General features: G+C 34.0%; 1 long non-coding RNA gene across 1 annotated transcript; it reads left to right on the forward strand.

The window, feature by feature from the left end:
* Positions 1-5,639: 5,639 nt before the first annotated feature.
* Positions 5,640-7,374, forward strand: LOC120155447. The gene is made up of 4 exons (XR_005518967.1): positions 5,640-5,977; positions 6,062-6,119; positions 6,900-6,988; positions 7,265-7,374. It is a non-coding gene; the product is annotated as an uncharacterized LOC120155447 (long non-coding RNA).
* The last annotated feature ends 5,263 nt before the right edge of the window (positions 7,375-12,637 follow it).

Raw genomic sequence — 12,637 nt, forward strand, 5'->3', positions numbered from 1 at the left:
TCTTCCCTGCTCTTGTGCCTACAAAGCATTAATCAATTCTGCCAAGGTAACCATGAAATATCTTTAGTGTTTTCCAATGTGGAAATGGTAGCTTCAAAATTTTCAAGAACAATTACAATAAATTTTTGAAATAATATAGAATCAAGAAATTCAAAACCAAGTAATCTTACTTTATTTGTGATTCCAAGCACTTTGTCAAATTGCTCCTTCACCGTCTCAAAATCCATCATTTTCTGGAGTTCAAACTCTTTAATCAGGTTCAGAGTTTTCATTCCTCTAATATTTTCATCTCCTTTATACTCTTTCAAGAAATTCTAAACTTCAAATATTGACTTCAATGTCATAATTCGAAGAAAGATCTTAAATGAGACTGCAGCTAATAACATGGCTCTTGTCTTTGGTTTTCTTGATTTTGTTTCTTGTGATTCTTAATTTACGCCATAATTGGATTGACATGTAATGGAATAACTTCTTAGTCCTCATCGAAAGATTTCCAGAGATCATTGCCTCTAGAGAAACCTCCCTTCTTGCTTCCCAAACATAAAAACCTTCACCATTGAAAATGGGTGGTGCAAGTGCAGTGAAAGGCGTTTCTGAATCCATAGAGGAAGAAAGTTAAGATAAAAAAACTAGTTACAGTCCCTCAAGAACTGTCTATGATAAAAATTTGTTAGAATAAACGGTTATAACTTAAAGAATCAAATATAAAAGTTTGGAAGTAGAAAAAAGTAAATAAATTGAAAGAAAAAAATACACATTTTATTGAAGTTGAAGTATTGTTTAAATACAAAAGAAATAAAAACATAATCCTAAAATCATCAACAACTAGATTAATGATAAACAAACTCCTAAAACCTGCAATAATAAGGAAATCAAATTTTAAAAAAAGAAAAAGTCAGTAAGGTTGTTTTGACTAAAATGTGTAGTAGCTGAAGCACAACTTCAACAAAAATCAAGGGAATTTGGAAAGGTGATTCACGACAAGAATAGTTGAAAAGGGAGGGAAAATTGATCTTGAGAAAATTTCTTTGTAGATTTATTAAATTTGATCCTTTTAAAATTTAGTCACAAAAATTCAAACTTTATAAAATTTCAATTTAGTCACTTGTCAAAAATTAACTCAACCTTTATAAATTAATAATTAACGATTAAATTTTTTTTAATATTCTAAAAATATTTCCCATATTAAATTTCAAAAATCTTGATTTTATCATAAATTATGAAAATTACTTGATTACAGACTTGATTCTACTGATCCAAATTTTGGGACGTTACAGAATGACTTGCCACAACACTTGTTGTGGTCCCTCCCTAATTGTATGCCCCATGCAAACTAATGAACGATGCAAGTGACTTTGATTTTAGGTCAATACATGGCCAGATAAAAGGTAAAATATTTCTTGTCATTTACTTGTTAGGGTATGCCCAAAGACCAATCATATGATGATTTTAATGATACATTTTATTTACTGATTTTATTGAATAAAGGCATTGCCATTATTATTTTCAGTTATATATCTGTGTTGAACCTAAACTGAAGATAATAAAGTCATCTAATAACATATTATTATTATTAAAAGATCCATAGTCAAGTATTATTATGGATATAGACAATAATAATCGCTTAAGACTAACGTGTTATTGATTCATGACAACGAGTTGCCATTAACATAGAGATGTCAGAATTGATACATGATTATATTGTTAGAGAACAATGTATTTGATTAACCCACCATGAGCATATATCTTAGATTATTATGTGACGGTCATAACATTGCTCATGGTGATGACTATATGTATGATCCTCAGACTTGAGATCAATGCTATCCCAACATATATTGTTGTATGTTTTGATACAATTAAACATGCTCTATAATTGGTTTCACTATAAAGACTGTTATTGAATATATCTTGATATATGTAGTGGGTTGCGAATGATTAAGATAGGATTTGTTCTTCCTACATAATAGGAAATATATCACAGGCCACTTGATTGAGTGAGACTATAAATGCATGGTCATGCTCGAATAAGTTGATATGTGATATCACAAATTGTTTGCTAATTATACTCTACTCTAGATATCAGGAAACAATAGTTGGCTATATAAGTTTGACTATTCCAAGACTTGTGCCTATTCTAGATATAAAAAACAAAAGGATGTAATACATAAAAGAGTTAACCACGAAGATGATATGTCAAATCATAATTTCTTGTAACTTAGGTGACAATGATATATTGCTAGATGTCACTCATTGTATGTAATATTAGAATTGTTCTAATATTAGGATTGAAATGAGCCAAGATGTACAATTTGTGTACGTTACTAAAATATATCTAGAGTTAATATATGTATATTTGATATACATATGATTTTAATTATCCCGAATATAATAAGTAAGAATGTAATTCTGATTACAACTCTTTTAATGGACATTTAATTCAAAATAATTAAATAAGAGTTTAAATAAACATTAAAGAATGTAATTCGGATTATAAGTCTTTAATGGATATTTAATTTGAATTAATTAAATAAGAATTTTTTAATTTAAAATTGAAAAAATCTCTAATATGTTAGAGTAACTCGGATATTTAAAGTAGTGGAAGATCTAGTAGCCGTTTTTTATATCTAGCCGTTTTTCTCAAAACTATTTTGGGAAAAGTAAATTTTTCTCTCAATCGGGTGAACTAAGTAGAGGTCGAGACGTGTTTTCGGGGAGGCTTACGATTCGAACCGTTCGTGATCACCATCAGTATAGCCGCTACTATGATAGTAGGACACTCAATGATGCCCAATTAAATTACTCCAATATCGGAAAGGAGTTACTATCAGTAGTATTTACCTTTGAAAATTTTCAACCTTATCTAATTAGTACCAAGGTAATTGTCCACACTAACCATTCGAAAATTAAATATTTGGTGATTAAAAAAAGATGCCAAACCGAGATTAATTCGATGGATTTTACTTTTAAAAGAATTTGACATCGCAATTTAGGACAAGAAAGGCATAGAGAACTAGGTTGTCGATCACTTATCCAGGCTTATAGGTATTGATGAAGAGAGCAATAAACTAGTAATACGTGATGTTCTCAGATAAGTAGCTATTAGTTGTAACGACAATTCCATTGTATGAAGATATTTTCAATTACCTTGTAAGTGGCGTATTACCTTACGATCTTACTTACAAAAGAAGTGATTCCTACATAATTTTAAGCATTATTGTTGGGACGAGCCTCTTTTGTTTAAACAATGTGCATGTCAGGTTATAAGACATTGTGTTCCAGAGGAAGAGCAACAAGGTGTATTATTCTATTTCCATTCATCACCGTATGGAGGTCACTTTGATGGTATCCAAGCAGAAGTAAAAGTCCTCCAATCTAGATTATATTGGCCCATCCTTTTCAAGGATTTGCACAAATTTACAAAAAAATGTTATCGATGTTAACACACTGGAAATATTTCAAGGAGACACGAGATGCCATTGTAAAATATTCTTGAGGTAGAGCTATTTCATGTTTGTGGAATCGATTTCATGGGACCATTCTCATCTTTATTTATAAACCTTTATAACTTGCTCGTGGTGGACTATGTTTTCAATTGGGTAGAAGTAGTAGTTGTACCAAAGAATGATTCCAAGGATGTGCAATGGTTCTTACATAAGAACATATTCACCCGGCTTGAAATGCCACAATTATCAATGATGAGGGAACACATTTTGACACCAAGCTAATTGCTAAGGTATTAATGTGTTATAAAGTGAAACATAAGATTGCTACAACCAACCACCCATAAACAAATGGCCAAGCTTTATCTATAATTCAGAAATTAAGCTCATTCTCGAATAGGTGGTCAACCCATCACGAAAAGACTGGTCCACCAGACTTGGTGAAGTTCCATGGGCTCATCATACTGCTTTCAAAATACCATTACGGATGTCCCCATTTTGACTTATTTGAAAGCTTGCCACCTTCCAGTGGAAATTGAACATAAAGCTTATTGGGTCAAGATGATGAATATGTATTTGCACATGGTTGGATAGAAGTTTTTGTTATATTTGAATGAAATAAAAGAATTGTATTGAATCGTATGTGTCGAAACGGTCTTTTTCTATAAGTGTGAGATCTTAAAACTGCACCATTTTTAATTATTCTCTCTTCGGATTGATTTTTAACTAAAAAATGATGCGATTTAAAAATCCTTTCGTTTCGAAAATTTGAAAATTCTTTTACTATAAAAACATACAGTTCGAGAAGTCGCCACCAATATTTGATTAGGGTGTGATTGGGCACCCAAAAACGTTTTTCCATTTTAAAGAAAAAAATAATTTTAATTAAAACGACAAATTTAGGTATGCGTTTCCAGAAAATGAGTTCGGGGGTCGATTACACGTGGGGAAGGATTAGCACCCCACATTGCCCTAAATCGGTACCTAGTTGATTAATTAACGTCTTTGCAATAAAATTTACAAATTCGATTTTAACTTGATTTATGATCCCAAAACAATAAACATGTGAATTTTATAATATTCAGCAACACCAAACTTATTAAATTAGAATTACCAAGCCATTAGAAAGATAAAGAATATTCGATTATTTAAAAATATCGAGACAAGATCTTAGATAAGTCCTAACTACCTTTTCTCGAAACATTTAAATAATATAATATTTCCTTTTCTTTCGTTCCCAAATTTTAAAGTGATAAATCAATTTTTAGGTATCACTAATGGGATATACTTCTAGTTTAAAATTGTCAAAAGCGGATATCTAATCAGTTAAGACAACCCACTTAAAACAATTTTAAATTAAAAGGATATTACTCTTAATTCAATTATGTAATAATATCGAATTATGTAAGTGAAGCTATCATGCAAATCATACAATAATGATGTCCTCTAAAAATTAATTAAGCAAATATTATGATTAAAATTATCTTGCAATGTGACATTTTAATATAAAAATCCATCAATATTTTTATAAATATAAATTATAAACTATATATATTAATATGTAATGTACAAATGTGACTTAAACATACCAAATAAAAACATAACATCTCAAATTACAAATTTTAGAAAATAATTGTACTTATTAAAATAAGGACTAAATTATATTAAACCAAACTTTACTGTTTTAAATACAAACAAAATAATAATTGAAGTGGAAATAAAAATACCATACCATAATAAATAACGAAACTGAATTAAAACAAAATACTATTATAAATGATTAAATTAAAATAAATCTCAAACACACAGAATTACAAAAATAAAATGCGAAAATTAACAGTGAAATGTCTAACAAAAAGAAATTAAATACATTACCACGTGATTGAAGTAAAATGCGGGCAAAATAAAGGGACAAAATTAAATTCATGAAAATAATAGATTAGGGACTAAAATAAAATTATACACTAAAATAATAGGGATATAATAATAATTAATCCATACAAATAAAGCAAGAAATTTAATATGTAAAATTACAATATCGAGACAAATAAAAAAAATAAAATTCGAAACTGCTCCTACAAGTGATTATTTTATAAAATACGCTAAATTTAATGGGATTAGAACCTAATTTACAATAAAGTTGTAATATATATTACTTAAAATATCTAACCTAATCCTATTATTCTAAACCCTCAGCCGCATATCCCATTCTCTCAACCTCTCCCATTCCTTCACTCGGCCACGCACAACGCCACTCTCAACCCCTCTCCCTCTTTCGGCCAGGTAACGGCGCTACAAGACAGGGCTAAACGCGCCCCGGCCACCGCCTAACGATGGTCTACTTTGCTTTGAATGGCCACCCCAAACCGACTGGAATATCAAACCAGCCCTAACCTAAGCCAGACTGAGACCTCGACTAGCCTTCCCTCTCTTCTGTCTCACTCAACCGAGAACCAAATCGCACTAAAATGGGTCACCTATTCCATTCGACACTACCCTAACTTAATGGCAATAGGAGCTCGATTTCTTCAAAGGTAACTAAATGCCCCCTATCTCTCTTTCTATTTTTTTTCAAAACTTATTTTTACTAAGCTAATCTCAAACCTTCTTCTTGACAGAGCCCGAACGGTGATGAAATGGAATCAATGAGACCCTACTGGAACTCGCACAACTCGGGTAAATTAAACCCAAATCCCTCTTTTTATTATTATTATCTGAATTCTTTACCAAATAAAAAATTGAAGATAAAAAAAATGAAATTTCTTTCACAACAGTATTGTTGTTAATACTTGTTTGGAATGATTTATGATTGGGCTTTAACCTCTAAAATAGTGATAAAAAAATGTTGATATAGTCAGTATTTTGATTCGATATTGGCTCTTTGATTCTCTGTTACTATTATCGGGCTGTTTGGGATCTGTTATCTTGTTTTTGACTAGTGCTTATGCTTATCTATCACTGCTATATTTTAAAGACATAAAAATGGAATGAATCAATACCGTATTCAACCTGGAATTATTTCAAATTAAAAAACAAGAACAGAAAATAAAGTAGAAAAATAAACCGAAAACCTTAAGATGTATCCTACTTGGTATTGCTTCTGTCAAAAAAAATATGGAAACCTTTTACAATCTCTTTCTTAGCTAAGAAATTCCCCGTCCCCCTTTTACAATTGTTTTCTCTTGTTTTATCAATCCCCCGTTTCATTCGTGTTTTCTGCTTGCTCCCTTTTTCCCCCTTCTTGCTGGTCTCTCATCGTCCCCTTTTTTATATTTTTCCACCGAATTCTCCTTGTCATCTTGCATGCTAATTTTCTCTGCATTTGGTAGTATAATGATAGGTTTAGGTAGAAATCTCTAATTTGTTTATGGATTAGGTTGCTTTTTGCTCAATTTTGATGGATGATTGATTGATTTTTTTCTTGATTTGGTTTAATGTGGGATGACTTTGTTGTAGGTTTCCCGTGAAATGTTGAAGATGGCATTACTGGCTAAAGCATGGGTCTTGTTCGGTGGGTGACAGCAGCACGTGGGAGGCATGAGCTTGTTGTACAACCTGCAAGAATATAAATGATATTAATAATAATACTAATAATTATTATAATATTATGTTATAATAATAATAATATAATAATAATATAGTAGTAATAATTATAATATAATATTTATAACCAGGACAAAAACTGGTGTCTACATCATCTCCTCTTTGCCCATTCTTGTGTTATCAAGAATAGGACAAAGATAAAAGAGACATTGTGTTTTTGTCCAGTTCCATCTTCGTGCTTTTAAATTTGATAACAGATTTGTTCTGATGTCACTCAGGGAATATCAGATATGGGAATGTTGATCCACTCTACTATTCTTCAGGGAAGATTGAATCGGGGTAGACTTGTTCCGTTGTCACTCATGGAATATCAAATCTTGGAAAAAGAGACATGTTCCGATTACTCTGAAGGGAATATCAGATATGGGGGAGTTAATTCATTAAATCGAGGCAGACTTGTTTCACTTACTCTGAAAGAAATACAAATCTTGGAAAAAAGAGACATGTTTCGCTTACTCTGAAGGGAATATCAGATCTGAGGGAGCTGATTCATTAAATCGAGGCAGACTTGTTCCACTTACTCTAAAGGGAATATCAAATATTGGAAAAGATAGACTTGTTCCGCTTACTCTGAAGGGAATATCATATCTGAAAGTCTCGGGATGATAATTTTTGGAAGAGATTTCTCTTGCAGAAGCTTTTCTTGTCACGACCAAAATAGAAATTCAAATTGGTTATTTCTATGTTGGGTCTTTACATCTCTGTCATTTCTTTTAAGAGAACCTGCAAGCACTCATTATTATGCATTTTATGTCATAATCTTATTTCTGCCTAAAATGTGTGCAATGATGCAATTATTTTGAGGGTGTTTTCTTTTCAAACAAAAATTTTCTTTTGTTGGCGGCCTTGTACTTCAGACTGATTTGGACACGAAAAATCAACATCAGTTCATCTGATCAACAACCCTGGTTGGATACTCTTTGGTTGAGTCTGACTCTGATTCTCTTTACTTTTTGAACCCTTGTGTTTCTCATGACCCATTATTTAATCAGTGATAAAACCTCTTGGGTTATCCCACATTGTTGAGCAATCGCGTGTATCCCAAGACTTTAACTTCTTGTGGCCTGACATTGCATAAACCTTATGCTAAAACTATTTTCGGCTTCAGGATATCTGCATTTTCCAAAACCTTTTGTACAATAATGCACAAAGTTCTCATGTTTCCCGAGCTAATTTACATGTTTTTATTTTTAATCAGGATGCTTGTAACGCGATTAAAAACATCTTTTTATTTATAAATAAAGAGTTTTTGGGTGAATACATGGCAACCTTTTAACCGGAATAATCAAAAGAAAATACAGTAGGCATCATCAGATATCAATAGTATGAAAGCTTTTGAACTGACATGCCGTAAGAGGACCCGAGTGTAGCTTCTGTCAAGGGGATCTTGAGGATTATGGTAATGCGTAAGGGTATGAAGTTCCACATGTATTGCCAAATTCTCGACTGTTGGATGCCATAAGCCAGTGTTTGAATCTCATTTACTTTCTGGTTACCCAAGTTTTTGATATCAAACCTTAACCCATGACTACCATTTCAAGTCTTCAAAACTAATTCAGAACCTCTTCCATGCACGAATTCTGAATTCACACAATTCTTAAGCCGCCTTTACGGGTTTTCATTTTGAACCCTTTTTTTTAAGCGAAGTATTTCTTAACTGCATCAACATTCACGGGTCAGGTAATTTTGGTCCATTCATCTCAGTGAATATCAAAGCTCCTCCAGAAAATGCCTTCTTTACCACATAAGGTCATTCCCAATTTGACATCCATTTTCCTTTGAAGTCTTTTTAAATTGGCAAAATCTTTCTTAGCACCAGATCTCTCTCTTGAAACTCTCGTGGGTGAACCTTTTTGTTATGTGCTCTTATCATATGTTTCTAGTACATTTGTCCATGGCAGATAGCTTTTAATCTTTTATTCAACTGGTCATACCTAGCTTGCACTTATTCTACTTCATCTAGCTTAACCTCTGATAGCACCCGTAGTGATGGAATCTCAACCTCGATGGGTAACACAACCTCCATCCCATAAGCTAAAAAAAACAGAGTTGCCCCAGTGGACGTCCTCATCGAAGTTCGATAGGCAAATAGAGCAAATTGTAGCTTTTCATACTAGTCTCTATAAGTCTCAGTCATTTTCTGTATGAGCCTCTTGATGTTCTTATTGGCTGCCTCTACCGCTCCATTCATCTTTGGGTGATAAGTGGTGGAATTACGATGTTTAATCTAGAACTGTTTACATAGACTCCATCATCTTATTGATTAAATTCAAGGCATTGTCGGAGATGATCCCTTCTAGTAGCCCACACCGACATATAATGTCTCTCTTCAAGAACTTACAAACTGTTGACTGAGTGACATTTTCATATGATGCCGCTTCTACCCATTTAGTGAAGTAGTCTATTGCCACAAATATGAAACGATGGCCATCCGAAGCTTTGGGTGAAATTTGCCCAATGACATCCATGCCCCACATAGAGAATGGCCATGGAGCAGTCATTACGTGCAACGGGTGAGGAGGGGTGTGGAGCTTAGCTCCATAAATCTGGCATTTGTGACATTTTTTGGCAAAATTGATACAATCAGTTTCCAGGGTTGACCAATAATATCCGAATCTCATTATTTGTTTAGCCATTGCATGTCCATTAGCATGGGTATCGCATACTCCTTCATGCACTTCTTCAATGATTGTTATGACTTCTTTGGTATCCAAACATCGCAACAAGACTTGATCATGACTCTTCTTGTACAAGATATCACCATCAAGCACATATCCTGTCGTCATTCTTCGAATAGTTCTTTTGTCATTCTCAGTGGCATGCTCAGGGTAGATTTGATATTTAATGTATTGCAGGATGTTATAATACCAGGAATTTCCATCCTTTTCTTCTTCTATACTATAGCAATGGGCTGGATACCTGTAAGCTTGCATCGTAATAGGCATCATGCTTGAATATTCATTGACTTTGAAGGCTGCTTCCAAGGTGGCCAGAGCATCTCCCATTTGATTCTATTCTCTGGGGAGGTAATGGAATGTCACCCTCTCGATTTCTTTAATAAGCTCTAGGACCAACTTACGGTATTCCACCAACTTCGTATCCTTTGTTTCTCATTCACCTCTGAGTTGATAAATTTCCAACGTTGAATCCCCGTATACTTTGAGTGTTTTGACTTTACGTTCAATGGCAGCTATAAGACCCAGAATACATGCTTCATACTCGGCCATATTATTTGTGTAATCAAAGTTCAATCGGCTGGTGAAAGGATAGTGTTTTCCACCAGGTGAGACGAGAATTACCCCAATCTTGTGCCCCAAGGCATTCGAGGCACCATCGAAATTCATCTTCCACTATTCACTAGTAGAGGAAACTGCATCCTCTGTTGAAACAACCATTAAATCTTCGTCTGAAAATCGAAGTTCAGTGGTTCATACTCTTCAAAAGTCCTACTTGCAATGAAATCAATCACAACACTTCCTTTAACTGCTTTTTGGCTTACATATTGGATATCAAATTCAAACAATAAGATTTACCAACGAGCCAATCTTCCAAATAAAGCAGGTACGCCTATTAGATATTTCAGAGGATCAAGTTTAGATATCAGCCAAGTAGTGTGATACAACATATACTGTCTGAGCCTTCGGGTAGTCCAAACTAAAGCACAACACAACTTTTCTATTGGTGAGTACCTTGCCTCACAATCAGTGAACTTTTTACTGAGGTAGTAGATTGCTCTTTCTCTTTTCTCAGTTTGGTCTTGCTGCCCTAATACGCACCCATTGAATTCTCAAAGATTGACAAGTAGAGGATTAATGGTTTGCCTGATATTGGTGGCATTAAGACTGGAGCATTCGACAAATATCCTTTTATCTCTTCAAAAGCTCCTTGGCAATTATCATTCCATACCCCTGGGTTATTTTTACGGAGGAAGCGAAAAATAGGATCGCACTTCTCAGTTAATTGCGAAATAAATCGGGCGATATAGTTTAATCTTCCCAGGAATCCTCGAACTTCTTTTTGTGTTTGTGGGGGTGGTAACTCCTGAATAGCTTTGACCTTGTCGGGATCCACTTCAATCCCTTTTTTGCTTACTACAAACCCCAAGAGTTTTCCCGATATTACCCTGAAGGTACACTTAGCATTTCTTTAATCTTTGGAAGAGTTTCCTCAGATTCTTGATGTGCTCTTCATCCGTCCTAGCTTTAACAATCATATCATCGACATAGACCTCTATTTCCTTATCCATCATGTCATGGAATAGTGTTACCATGGCCCTTTGATAGGTTACCCCTGCATTCTTTAGCCCAAACGCATCACCTTATAACAGAACGTGCCCCACATGGTGACAAACGTAGTTTTTTCCATATCATCTAGATGCATCTTTATTTGATTGTAACCTGAAAACCCATCCATAAATGAAAATAGGAAGTTTCCAGTCGTATTATCCACCAGGGTGTCTATGTGTGGCAAAGGGAAATTATCCTTCGGACTGGCCCGATTAATATCTCTGTAGTCGACACGCATACAGACTTTTCCATCTTTTTTTGGTACTAGAACAACGTTCGCTACCCATTCTGGATATTTAGCCACTTTTAGGAACCCAACATCAAATGTTTCTTTACTTATTCTTTAATTTTAATCAGCATTTCGGGTCATCCTTCTGAGCTTTTATTGTACCGGTTTACATTTGGGCTTTATTGGCAATTTACGTACCACTAACTCAGTGTCTAAACCTGGCATGTACTCATACGACCAAGCGAACACATCTCTTTACTCTCGTAGCAGCTCAATCAGACTTTGTCGCCCCTCAGTTGATATAAAGGTTCTAATTTTTATCTCCTTTTTTTCTCCTCTGATCCCATATTCAAGATCTCAATGGTCTCTTCATGAGGCATAATTTGTTTATCTTCTCTCTCTACCATTTTTAGTAGTTAAGAAGGTAAGTCACTTCCCTCATCATTATCATAACCTCCAATTTCCCCTTGACATATGGGCAGCTCAAAATCTATCTTCGGGTCAGAGTCATCAGCATTCATATTATTGATATCGGTGGTCCTGAAAGAATAACAAACGAGAGGATATATATACATATACAAATACAAGATAATCTATCCCATATCAAAATAGAATGAAATAATAATATATAATAAAAAAATAAAAAAAAATGCAAGGGATGATGTTTGCCATTTCGTGAATTAACACGAATGCATCATTCATTAAAATAGAAAAACAGATAGATTAACCCCTTACAAAAGATCACCTATTGTCTCGGGGTTTAGACAATAGGGAAAGTTTTTGTGTATTACTCTGAAACAGTTTTGTAAACTACAAGTAATTCTTCTGTAATCCAATTGTTTAGCACAAAGTCTGGTGGTGCGGGATAGATGCACATAACCCTTCCGTCTTCGATTCCTTATTCTGATATCACATTTATACCCAAATCCCTCAGGGCATTTTCGATAATTGGTTCTTTAGATGATCGGGTCCCCTAAAACATGTGGCCTCCGGATATGAAGGTGTCATGCAGCGGTGGGAAAATCATGGGCTCCTACTTAATATCTTCCCCGCTAACCTAGCTTTCCTCATTTTCT

This window comes from Hibiscus syriacus, unplaced genomic scaffold (genome assembly GCF_006381635.1).
Source record: "Hibiscus syriacus cultivar Baekdansim isolate YM2019G1 unplaced genomic scaffold, ASM638163v2 tig00111191_pilon, whole genome shotgun sequence".
Classification (NCBI taxonomy): Eukaryota; Viridiplantae; Streptophyta; class Magnoliopsida; order Malvales; family Malvaceae; genus Hibiscus; species Hibiscus syriacus.